Genomic DNA, 14047 nt, shown 5'->3' with positions numbered 1-14047 from the left:
AGAGACAACTCTCCCAGTGAAATGAAATAAGAAATTCCTCCAAGAACATTCATTTCTGCTTCTCCACATTAGTTTTATTTCCATGACCTAGAGTGCAAGCTTTTCTCTAAGTCATTCAGAAATGGAGCTTCTTGACGAATTTCTGTAGACCGGAAAATGGAAAGGCAGTAAGTAGCATTGTTAAAGATTTCCGTTACATTAATCAGGAAAGCATTGATCACAGTGAAGGCTACTGAGTTACCAATCTCCTCTTTGAATCACACTCAGGGATGTGAAAGCTTAGGCACAACTTCTGGGGACAGGCTGCTTTTCTCTGTGCGGTAAAAACAAGATTTCCTGGCTGACAAATTATACCACTACATATTTATATTTACAGTCCACCAAAGGAGATAAATAGGTAGATAGATAGACAGACAGATAGACAGACAGACAGACAGATAGACAGACAGACAGACAGACAGACAGACAGATAGAAAGATAGATAGATAGATAGATAGATAGATAGATAGATAGATAGATAGATAGATAGATAGATAGATAGACAGACAGACAGACAGACAGACAGACAGACAGACAGACAGACAGACAGATAGATAGATAGATAGATAGATAGATAGATAGATAGATAGATAGATAGGTACACACACATACACACACATACACACATACATATATATATCATTTAATATTTTCTTTTTTTATGAATGTAACAAATATCAATATTTCAATATACAAACAATAGAAAAGATGATTATATATGAAATTATGAACTCTTATTACATATTGAGTTTTAAAGTATATGTCATCTTAATATACTAGCAACAAATCTGCCCTGCCTCTCTGTCTCATTATGAATTTCCTTATATTCTCTTCTGTTTATTTTTAATATCTCATCGATGCTTTTTCCCTTTGCTCCTTTTTTACACCATCACTACTTTCCAATTGCTCCTTAAAACTTCCTCTCCTGTAAGCAAAAGCCACCCTTTGTAAAATTAAATAAATGAATTGAGTCAAGCAAAGCAAATTACATGCTGTCTATGTCTGACAACACAAACCTAATTCAACACATACCTAATTCATCTCTTTGCTAATCAGTGGAAAGCATGATTCATTGTCAATCTATTACACTCATAATTGGTCATTTTATTGATCAGATTCTTAAGTCTTTTGAAGTTATTTTCTGTATATTATTACAGTCATTGTATAAATTATTCTCCTTGCTCTGCTTATTTCACTGTGTTATTTCATAAAGTCATTTCAGACTTTTCCAAATTCACTTCTTTTGGCAAATATTATAGGAACTACCTGTAAGATAATGAGAAATGTAAGGATAACTTTATAAATTGGTGCATATTAGATACTATTTCATAAAGTCTTTCATAAAGTGTTCAATTATTTTAATCAATTTGCATTACAATATATTGACATACTATAATTTTTTTCAGCATTCCCAAAGAATAACTGTTCAGCTCCTTGGCAGTTATTTGCTGCTTCAACAGCAAATGTCGCAATAAATATGTTTGCATGTGTGAGTCCTTCTCTTTTGTCTTTTACTTTTTGGTGTATATGACTAGTAATGGTATCACTAGGCTAATGACTACTGAGATAACATTTCAAATTCCTTCCCAGAATGGTCAGGAAACACATCAGGAAATGAATTCTAGAGGTTAAGACAAGATGAAGAGAAGTCAGAAAGTTGCCTGAGCTCTCCCCAGCTTCCCTCAGAAACAATGCAAAAACAAGCCCCTAAACATATTCTGGAGAAACAGAAACAGCAAAAAGATAGAGTGAGAAAATTTTCCAGCTCAAGATAAGTAAGAAGGACTTCAGGAAAGGTCTGTTTCACTTGGGTAAAATGGAAAGGCAGCAGAGTACTTATGGAATATAGGCCAGTGGGAGGCTCTTAGCTACAGTACAAATCAGCAGCTAAGGTTGAGTGGCACAGCAGTCAACTATGATGCCTTCAAACTCAGTGGAAGAGGCAAACTGCCAGGTCTGGAACCCCAGAACAGCTAGTGTGACTAGGCCAAGTCACCTCAGCATAGTGAGCAAGTTGAGAGCCCCAGAGGCCCCAGAGCATAAAGTCAGTGACAAGGCCCCTCAACCCCAGTGCAAGAAGGTTGGGGCAGTGGGGCCCACAGCCCAAGAACAGAGCTCAACTGTAAAAGTCATGAAAAGGCTTAAAAATGAGCAAAAACCAGAAAGAAGTCCTTGCCATAGAAAGCTATTATGGCAACAGAAAAGATCAAAACACAAACTCAGAAAAAGATAACAGTGTCAAAATGCCTACATGTGAAGCCTCAAAAAGGAAATATGAATGGGTCTCAAGCCCCAAAAGCCTTCCTGGAAGGGCTCAAAAAAGGATTTAAAACAACAAATAAGAGATATAGAAGCTAAATTGGAAAAATAAATGAGAATAATGCAAGAGAGAGTAAACAGCTTGAAAAGGAAGGACAAAAACTAACTGAAGAAACCAATTCCTTAAAAAATACAATTGGTTAGGGGCAGCTAGGTGGCATAGTGAGTAGAGCACCAACCCAGCAGTTAGAAGCTCATGAGCTCAAATCTGACCTCAGGCATTTGACACACTACCTGTGTGACCTTGGGCAAATCACTTAACTCCAATTGCCTTTCCTTCCCCCCTAAAAAAGAAAGAGAGAACACAAATGAGACAGTTTTTTTTTTTAAATGCAATTGGCCAAATGTGGGGGGAAAAAACTGAACAACACAACTACTTAAAAATTAGAATTGGCCAAATCAAAATGGAAGTAAAAAAGCTAACTAAAGAAAATAATTACTGAAAAATTATGACTCAGCAAGTAGAAGTTAATGACTCTATGAATCATTAAGATTCAGTCAATCAAAATCAAAAGAATGAAAACTCAGAAGAAAATGTAAATACCTTGTTGAAAAAACAACAGACCTGGAAAAGAGATCCAGGAAAGATAATTTAAGAATTATTAGAGTATGTGAAAAGTGTGATCAAAAAAAAAAGTCTGGAGAGCATCTTTCAAGAAATTATCAAGGAAAATCTCCCTACAGTCCTACAACTAGAAGACAAAATGGTCATTAAAAGAATTCACCAATCACCTCCTGAAAGAGATCCCTAAAGGAAAACTCCACTACAGTGGAGAACACTACACTCAAATTCCAGAATTATCAGGTTATGGAGAAAATACTGCAAGTAGCCAGAAATAAAAAAAAAACAATTCAAATATCAAGAAGCCACACACAGGATTACGTAGTACTTAGCAGCTTCTATATTAAAGTAATGGAGAGCTTGGAATATAGTATTCCAGAAGGCAAAAGAGCTTGGATTACGCAGCAAAACTGAGAATAATTTTTCAGGAGAAAGGATGGACATTCAATGAAATAGGGGGATTTCAAACTTCCCTGATGAAAAGGACAGACTTAAACAGAAAGCTTGATCTTTAAATACAAGACTCAAGAGAAGCAAAAAAAAGTAAACAGGAAAGAAAAAACATGTTCAATAAAGTTAAATTGTTTATATCTCTACATGAGATGATCCTTGTAATTCTTTATTTTAATATACAATTGATTTATTTTCAGTTCTTAACATTCACTTCCATAAGAATTTGAATTCAAAGCTTTCTCCCCATCTCTCCCCATTCCCTATCCCAGGACAGTATGCACCCCATCCACACCTTCCTCCAGTCTGTCTTCCTTTTTATTACCCCTTTCTGTCATCACCGCTGCCCTCCATTTTCCTGTAGGACAAAATAGATTTTTATACTCCATTACCTGTACATCTTTTTTCCTAGTTGCATACAAAAACAATTTTTAGTATTCATTATTAAAGCTTTGAGTTCCACATTCTCTCCCTTCCTCCTTTTCCCACCCTCAATGAGAAAGCAAACAGTTCACTATAGGGCATACATGTGTAGCCATGCAAAACACTTCCACAATAGTTATGTTGCAAAAGACTAACCACATTTCCCTCTGTCCTATCCTTCCCTTCATTTATTCCATTCTCTCCCTTGACTTGTCCACCCATAATAAAGTGTTTGCTTCTGATTATCCCTTCTCCCATTTTGCTGTCCTTTCTATTATCTTCCCCTTCCTATCCCCTTCTCCCTTGCCTTCCTGCAGGGTAAAATAGATTTCCATATCCAATTGAGTGTGTGTTATTTCCTCCTTAACCAAATCCCATAAGACCAAGCCTCAGTTATTTCCTTTCATATGCCCCCTCTTCCCTTCCATTGCAAAAGCTCTTTCTTTCCTCTTTTATATGAGGTGACTTGCTACATTCTACCTCTCCCTTTCTCTTACTCCTAGTACATTCCATTCAACATTAAATTTTATTTTTTTAGGTATTCTCCCTTTATATTCAACTGACTCTGTGTCCTCTGTCTATGTGTGTATGTATGTATATATATACATATACATACATACACACGTACATATACATACCTACACATATATAATATACACACATACATACCCATACCCACCTACATATACATATATGTGTGTGTGTGTGTGTGTGTGTATGTATATTTTTATTCCCTCTAACTCCCCTAATACTGAAAAGGGTCTCCTGAGTTACAAATAACATCTTACCATATAGGAATGTAAACAGTTCAACTTTCATGACCTCCTTAAGTCTTCTCTTTCCTGTTTGCCTTTTCATGTTTCTCCTGATGCTTGTATCTGAAAAACAATTTTCTATTCAGCTCTGGTCTTTTCAACAAGAATGCTTGGAAGTCCTCTATTTCATTGAAATTCCATTTTCCCCCTGAAGTATTATACTCAGTTTTGCTGGGTAGGTGATTCTTGGTTTTAATTCTATCTCCTTTGACTAGGGGCAGTTAGGTAGTGCAGTGGATAGAGGACCAGTGCAGGAGTCAGGAGGACCTGAGTTCAAATCTTACCTCAGACACTTGACACTCACTAGCTGTATGATCTTGGCAAGTCATTTAACCCCAATTGCTTCATCCTGGGTCATCTCCAGTCATTCTGATGAATATATGGTCACTGGGTTCAGATGGCTCTGGAGGAGAAGTGAGGCTAGTGACCTGCAGAACCTTCCCTCACTCAAAGTCAAGTGCAAGTCATGTCATTATTTCTCTGATGGCATGATCTTCATTGGCAATGAAGGATGAGCAAACACACACACACACACACACACACACACATCTCCTTTGACCTTCTGAATATCATATTTCATTCCTTTGATCTCTTAGAGTAGAAGCTGCTAAATCCTTTGTTATCCTGATTGTATTTCCACAATACTTGAATTGTTTCTTTCTGGCTGCTTGTAATATTTTCTCCTTGACCTGAGAACTCTGGAATTTGGCTACAATATTCCTAGGAGTTTTCCTTTGGGGATCTCTTTCAGGAGATGATCAGTGAATTCTTTCTATTTCTATTTTACCCTCTGGGTCTAGAATATCAGGGCAGTTTTCCTTGCTAATTTCTTAGAAGATGATGTCTAGGCTCTTTATTTCATCATGGTTTTCAGGTAGATAAATAGTTTTAAAATTATCTCTCCTGGATCTATTTTCTAGGTCAGTTGTTTTTCCAATGAGATGTTTCACATAGTCTTCTATTTTTCATTCTTGTGATTTTATTTTGTAATTTCTTGGTTTCTCTTAAAGTCATTAGCTTCCATCTGTTCCATTCTTATTTTTAAAGAACTATTTTCTTCAGTGAGCTTTTGAAGCTCCTTTTCCATTTGGCCCATTCTGCTTTTTAAAGCATTCTTCTCCTCATTGGTTTTTGGAACTCTTGCCATTTGGGTAAGTCTATTTTTAAAGATGTTATTTTCTTCAGCATTTTTTTGGGTCTCCTTTAGCAAGTTGACTTGCTTTTCATGATTTTCTTGCATTGCTCTCATTTCTCTTCCCAATTTTTCCCCACCTCTCTTACTTGATTTTCAAAATCCTTTTTAGCTCTTCCATGGTTTAAGACCATTGCATATTTTTTTGGAAGTTTTGGATGTAGAAGCCTTGACTTTGATGTCTTCCTCTGATGGTATGCTTTGCTCTTCCTCATCCGAAAGGATGGAAAAAAATACTTTTTCACCAAGAAAATAACCTTCTATAGTCTTATTTTTGCCCTTTTTGGAGCATTTTCCCAGCCAGTTACTTGACTTTTGTGTCCTTTGTCATGTAGAAGGTACCCTCTAGGGATCTGTAAGTTCTCAGTTCCTCCAGTGTGGCACAATCAAGTGAGAGGAGTTTACTCCTCTCTTGGCCTGCAATCTTGTCTGTGAGCAACCACAAGCACTCTGTTCCACTCAGTATCTGCAAGTAGGGTTCCCTACCACCATTACCACCAGCTCCACCATGCAAGAGCTCCTCCTCACCCCAGGTCTGCCACTCAGGGCTGAGATTCAGATCAGCTGCTTGATTCCCCCAGGGTCTTTAGATTGAGGGCTCCAAAGGTCACTGCTACAGTGACTTCTGCCACCCTGGGCCCAGGGCTTGGGCTAGACCCATGCCCCCCTCTCATCCAGGTGAAAGAGCTTTCTTAATGACCTTTGAAGATGTCTTTGGTGTTTGTGGGTTGAGAAATCTGGGAACCGCAGTTTCTACTGATGATTCTGTGCCCTGGTCTTGCAGCAAGGCTGGACTGTGCTCTGCTATAAGCCCAGTGTGATGACCTTTCCCGTCAGCCTTTCAGGCTGTCTTGGGCTGGAAATCTCTTTCCCTCTGTCATTTTGTGGCTTCTGCTGCTCTAAAATTTGTTTAGAGTCATTTTTACAGGTATTTTATGGGATATTGGGATGGAGGTAGAGCAGGTCCTTCTTCCTATTCTGCCATCTTAGCTCTGTCTCCCCATCCTTGTAATTCTTGAGAACTGTATAACTATTAGGGAACTTAGATAATGTATATATGTACAGAAAATATGAGTATGGGATGTGCTGATGGGAAAAAGAATAAGGGGTAAAAGATGAATATATTATACTGGGGGAAGAGAAATGGGGGAGGCAAAAAAGGGTAAATTATGTCAAATGAAGAATCATGAAAGACTAATACAGTAGAGGAAAAGAAGGGGGGGTGGGCATTATTTGAACCTTGTTCTCTTTGGATTTGGCTCAAAGATAAAATAACATAGACATTCAGTTGGCTATAGAAACTTATTTTCTCCTATAATGAAATAGGAGGAGAAGCAGGAAGGAAAAGGGAAAGGGAAAGGGATGGGGCTTGATGAAAGGCAGAGCAGAAATAGGAGGGAAAGAGGGAAAGAAAAGTGAGAGGGGCTGATTGAAGGGAGGGCAGATTGAGGGAAGCATTGGTCAAAAGCAAAACAATGGTGAGGAGGGACAGGATGAAAGGAAAGAGAAAAGTATAAAGAGGGGGAAAAATAGGATGGAGAGAAATACACAGTCCGTAATCATAATTGTGAATGTGAATGGGATGAACTCTCACATAAAATGGAAGTGGATAACAGAATATACTAAAAATCAGAATGCTACAATATGTTGTTTTCAAGAAACACATTCAAAACAGAAAGACACACAGAGTAAAGGTAAAAGGCTGGAGAAGAATATATTATACTTCAGCTGAAGTAAAAAAAAAAAAAAAAAAAGCAGGGGTAGTAATCCTGATCTCAGACAAAGCTAAAGCAAAACTAGATATAAACAAAAGAGATGATGAAGGAAATGACATCTTGCTAAAAGATAGACAATGATGTCATATTAATACTGCACCAAGTAGCATACCATTCAAATTCTTGGAGAAGTTAAGTGAGTTACAGGAAGAAAAAGACAGCAAAACTATACTGGTAGGAGGCCTCAACTTCCCCTTTTAACTAGATAAACCTAACCACAAAGTAAACAAGAAAGAAGTTAGGTGAATAAAATTTTTACAAAAATAGGTATGATAGACCTCTGGAGAAATGGGGATCGAAAGGAATATATCTTTTTTTTTTTTTCGGTGGTACATGTTATCTCCACAAAAAAATGATCATGTACTAGAGCATCAAAACCTCACAATCAAATGCAGAAAAGCAGAAATATTAAATGCATGCTTTTCTTTTCAGACATGATGTAATAAAAATTACATGTAATAAAGGGCCATGGAGACACAGATGAAAAATTAAATTGAAACTAAACAATCTAATCTTCAAGAATGAGTGGATCAAATCATAGAAATAATCAATGATTTCATCAAAGAGAATGACAATATTGCAACAATTAAGGTACGGGATGCGGTCAAAGCAGTTTGTAGGGAAAATTTTATATTTATAAATGTTTACAAGAATAAAATAGAAAAAGAAGAGATCAATGAATTGGGAATGCAACTAAAAAGTTTACAAAAGGAACAAATTAAAAATCCCCAATTAAATACGAAATTAGAAATTCTGAAAAGTCCAATGAGAGATTAGTAAAATTTAAAGTAAGAAAACTATTGAACTAATAAATAAAACTAAGAGATTGTTTTATGAAAAATTGATAAAATAGATAAACCTTTGGTTAATTTGATTTTTTAAAAAAGAAGAAAATCTAGTTACCAGTATCAAAAATGAAAAGAGTAAATTCACCACCAATGAAGAGGAAATTAATGCAATAATTAGCCAATAAAGCTGTCAATCTAAGTGAAATGTGGGAATATTTACAAAAATTATAAAATGCATAGACTAACAGAAGAGGAAATAAAATACTTCAATAACCCCTTTTTAGAAAAAAAATTGAACAAACTATCTCCCTAATAAAAAATCTCCAGGGCTGGGTAAATTTACAAGTGAATTCTACTAAATATTTAAAGAAGAACTCATTGAAATACTATATAAACTATTTGGAAAAACAGGTGAAAAAGGAATCCTATCAAATTTCTTTTATGATACAAATATGATGCTGATACCTAAACCAGAAAGAGTCCAAACAAAGTAATAGACCAATTTCCCTGATGAATATGGATGCAAAAAATTTAAATAAAATATTAGCAAAAAGATTACAGTAATTTTCATGAGGATAATACACTAACACTAGGTGGTATTTGTACTAAGAAAGTAGGATGTTTCAATATTAAGAAAACTATCAACATAATTGGCAATATCAAAAACAAAATTAATAGAAATCATATGATTATCTCAATAAATACAGAAAAAACTTTTCATAAAATACAACACTCATTCCTATTAAAAACACTAGAGAGCATAGGAATAAATGAAGTTTTCCTGAAAATGATAAGTATTATTCATCTAAAATCATCAGCAAGCATTATATATAATGGGGATAAGCAAGAAGCTTTCCCAATGAAATCATGGGTTTAAAAAGGATGGACATTATCACTGCTATTATTCAACCTTGTATTAGAAATGTTAACTTTAGTAATAAGAGAAGAAGAAATTGAAGGAATTAGAGTAGACAATGAGGGAACAAAACTATCACTTTTTGCAGACAATATGATTATATATTTTGAGAATCCTATAGAATCAACTAAAAAACTACTTGAAACAATTAGCAACTTTAGCAAAGTTGCAGAATATAAAATTAAACCCGCATAATCATCAGCATTTCTACATTCTATCAACAAAGCTCAGCAGCAAGAGATAGAAAGAGAATTTAAAATAACTGTAGATAACATAAAATATTTGGTAGTCTATCTGCCAAGGCAAACCTAGGAACTACATGAACACAATTACAAAACACTTTTCACACAAATAAAGCCATACCTAAACAACTGGAAAACTATCGATTACTCATGGGTAGGCCATGATTATATAATTATTATTTCGTAATAAAAATGACAATTCTATTTTAATTAATTTACTTACCAGTTTCACATCAATCAAACTACCAAAAATTATTTTACAGAGCTAGAAAAAAATAATAAATTAATCTGAAGAACAAAAGGTCCAGAATATGAATGGAATTAATTAAAAGAAATGCAAGGGATACTGCTCTTGATGTGCCAGATCTAAAACTGTATGATAAAGCAGTAATCATAAAAATCATTTGGCACTTGCTAAGAAAGAGTGGTGGATCAGTTCAATAGGGTAGGTATACAAGACAGTAGTAAATTACTACAGTAATCTACTGTTTGATTAACCTAAAGATTCCAGCTTCTGGGATAAGAAATCACTATTTGACAATAACTGCTGGGAAAACTGGAAAACATTATGGAAGAAAACAGGTATAGACTAACATCTCCCACTCTATATCAAGATAAAATCTAAATGGTTAGATGATTTAGACATAAAAAGTGATACCATAAGCAAATTAGGAGAGCAAAGAATAGTTTACATGTCAGATCCACAGAGAAGGGAAGAATTTATCTCCAAACAAGAGATAGAAAACATTATGAAATGCAAAATGGATCATTTGATTACATTAATTTTTTTAATTACACAAACAAAGCCAGTGCAAGCAAGATTAGAAGGAAAGCAGAAAGGTGGGAAACAATTTTTAGAGCTAGTGCTTCTGATAAAGGCCTCATTTCTCAAATATACAGAGAACTGAGTCAAATTTATAAGAATACAAGTCATTCCCCAATTGATAAATGGTCAAAGAATATGAACACGCAGTTTTCAGAGAAAGGAATTAAAGCTATCTATAGTGATATGCAAAAATGCTCTAAATTACTATTGATTAGAGAGATGCAGATAAAAACAACTCTGAGATACCATCACACACTTGTCAGATTGGCTAATATGACAAAAAAGGAAAATGATAAATGTTGGAGAAGATGTGGGAAAATTGAAACAGTAATACATTATTGGTGTAGTTGTGGACTTATCCAACCATTCTGGAGAGCAATTTGGATCTATGTCCAAAGGGCTACAAAACTGTATATCCTTTGATCCAGGAATACACTGCTAGTTCTGTACCCCAAAGAAATCATAAAAAAGGGAAAAGGATCCACATGTACAAAATATTTATAACAGCTCTTTTGTGGTGGCAAAGAAATGGAAATTGAAGGTATGCCCATCAATTGGGGAATGGATGAACAAATTGTGGTATATGAATGTAATGGAATACTATTGTGCTATTAGAAATGATGAGCAGGTGCCTATCAGAAAAGACTGGAAAGACTTACATGAACTAATGCTAAGTGAAGTAAGCAGAACCAGTAGAACATTGTATACAGTAATAGCAACACTGTGTGATGATCAGCTTTGATAGACTTAATTCTCCTCAGCAATACAATGATTCATGACAATTCCAAAAGACTCATGATGGAAAATGCTTATCACATCCAGAGAAAGAACTATGGAGTTTGAATATAAATTGAAAAATAACACTGTCACTTTTTTTTGTTTTTTGTTTTTTCTTTGTCATAGTTTTTCCCTTCTGTTCTGATTTTTCTTTCACATGACTAATATGGAAATTTGTTCAACATTATTGTACATGTCTAACCTATATCAGACTGTTTGCTACCTTGGGGAAGGGGGAGGGAAGAGAGGAGAAGAGAAAAATTTAGAATTCAAAATCTTATAAATATGAATGTTGAAAACTATCATATGTAACTGGAAAAAATGCTATTAAGTAAAAAAAAAGAAGAAATAGAAATTGAGGGGATGCCCATCAATTGGGGAACAGCTGATTAATTTGTAATCTATGATTGTAACAGAATGCTATTGTGTTATAAGAAATGACAAGCAGGATGTTTTCAGGAAAACATGGAAAGATTTACATTATATGAAATAGAGTGAAGTGAGCAGGACCAGGAAAACATTGAACATAGTAACAGTAATACACAGTACACAGTAATGAACAACTCTGAAGGACAATTATTCTCAGCAATACGATGATTCAAGACAAACCCAAAGGATTCATGATTAAAAATGCTGTCTGCATGCAGAGAAAGAACTGATGGCATCTGAATACAGATCAAAGCATACTATTTTTCACTTTCTTTTTTTGAGTTGTTTTTCACAAAATGACTAATGCAGAAATTTTTTATGTCATCACACATGTATAATCTATATCAGATTGCTTGCTGTCTCAGGGAATGGGGAGGTGAGCTGAGATAGAATTTGGAACTCAAAACTTAACAATGAATGCTGAAATGTTTTTATACATAATTGGAAAAAAATATGAAAAAAACAAAAAAATGCATAAAAATACCAGAGTCCCTCTAACAATTAATTTTCTCCTTTGAAAACTGCCCATTCATATCTTTTGACCTCCTCCCCACCTTTCTTAAAAGCTGTCTAACCATGCTTCCTCCATCTTGTTCCTGAGAAGTTCATTTATTTTTTACTGAAATGCAATATTTTACATTCATCACCATTAAATTTCTAATTACATTCAGCCTAACATTCTTGCCTGTCAATGTCTTTTTGGATCCACCCTCATTTCCCGTCTGTAAGCTAAGAGTATGCTGTTTATTCTCCTTCCCAGATGTGTATCATCTACAAATTTGATAAGCATAAATACCATCTGTGTCTTTATCCAAGTCATTATTAAAAATGGCAAGCATCCTGGGAACCAGAACAGATCTCTGGATCACTATACTAGAGCCCTCCAAGTTGTCATCAAACAAGTTGTCTTCAAATCATTAATGATTGTATTTTTTGTAGTGGCAATGCAATATTCACAGCACCTACAGCAGCCATGAATATTCTGGAGCAGTTCTGAATAGCGAAATACAACAGACTGTCCATTTGGAAGACAGAACCAAAACATTTATTCAGATACCAGAAAACCAGATCCATCATGGTAACAAAAATTTATAAACAGTAACAATGAAGAGGACGACACCATCCCCAAGCCTTTCCTCTGTTAGGCTTCCCACAAACCACCTCCCTTAAACAAAATCACAAACAAGTTCTTTCACTCATGCTAGCCAGTAGCCTGCTTCCCTACATCCTTCCTAGCTCTGACTAATTTTTCTCTCAGCTCTGCTCTAGATCTATTTCTTGCTGTTCCACCCTTCCTGCTCCACCACTTCATCAATCTACTCCCACCACAGGCTGCATGTCACTCAAATTCATGTGACTTAGACTTACATGTGACTTGAGCAGGTCACATGAATCTATTAATTAATGGAAAAGATCTTCCCATTGAAATTACCATTACAGCTTTATGTATAGCCATTCAACCAGTTACCAGTTCATCCAACTACCTTTTAATCCACATCTTTTCATTTTTCCCCACAAAAATAGTATGAGGCATTTTATCATATTCCTGGATACAATTATGTGAGCTAAATAATTATGTACTCTATGTAGTAATAATTGACTAAAATTTTTGTTCCCATATCCTTTAGCTTATAATAAACCTACCTGTACCCTTTATTCAATATGAAAGGAAATAAATTCTAGATCTTTGGCAGGAATTTGCAATTTATAATATAATATTTAAAGATTAGTTTTTAAGGAAAACTTTAGTTGGCATAGAACAGCATTTTAATATGATAAAATTGTTAAATATTTATTCAAATATGGTCACATAAATTAATGAGATCCTTTGTACTAAAAATAGCTGCATTTTGATAATAATTTTTGAAAGATGTACCTTTCTTTTTTGTTCAGCCTCTGGTTTATTCCTTTTTTTTGGATAAGATTAGGAACAAGACTGAGGAACCTGATTCATAGGCATAAATTTTTGTAAAAAGAATTAAAGTCTTATGAGCATATTAACAATGGAAAATGCTTCACAAGAGGAACACTTAAAATTTTGTAATTAAATTGATTAGTAATTAATTAGAAAAATCAACTAGCTGATATGTCATTGTATCATTTCTGCTGATTTTTTTTTCTGATTAGTAGGAAAAGGGTGTTGTATTTAAACTTTTGTTCAGTAGGAATGATTCCTTCAATTTTCTCTTTTTAACTTTTCACTTCATTTCAGACACAGCAGGGTACCCTTCCTAACCCTTCACTCCATCTCACCATTTTCTCTCTAAACCACAATTTTTTTTTCTCTAATGCCACTCTTAGAATATTTTAGTAGGATAATGGAGTTATTTCTTGAACTCTGCTGACAAGATTCTTGTACCCCATGGTAGGAAACTCCTGATCTACATTTCCCTGATATGCTAGTTTAGCAATCCTGTTGGGAAAAAAGTAAAAGAAAATTAGATTACTCTGACAGGTCCTGTTCTACAATTTTTGCCTAGGGCATTCAACTAAA

At 34.8% G+C, this 14047-nt stretch overlaps 1 long non-coding RNA gene across 1 annotated transcript in view; it reads right to left on the bottom strand.

The window, feature by feature from the left end:
- Nucleotides 1-821: 821 nt before the first annotated feature.
- The window catches only part of LOC140506967 (uncharacterized), an 89095-nt gene continuing 75869 nt past the window's right edge, over nt 822-14047 (bottom strand). The window contains exons 2-3 of the long non-coding RNA XR_011968170.1: nt 4582-4671; nt 822-3728 (exon numbers count right to left, since the gene is read on the bottom strand). This is a non-coding gene — a long non-coding RNA (uncharacterized lncRNA). The remainder of the gene's footprint in view (nt 3729-4581; nt 4672-14047) is intronic.

The sequence above is a fragment of the Notamacropus eugenii genome, chromosome 5, assembly GCF_028372415.1.
Source record: "Notamacropus eugenii isolate mMacEug1 chromosome 5, mMacEug1.pri_v2, whole genome shotgun sequence".
Lineage (NCBI taxonomy): Eukaryota > Metazoa > Chordata > Mammalia > Diprotodontia > Macropodidae > Notamacropus > Notamacropus eugenii.
The sequence above is the reverse complement of the archived record's forward strand: the minus strand, read 5'-3'. Positions and strand labels throughout refer to the sequence as shown.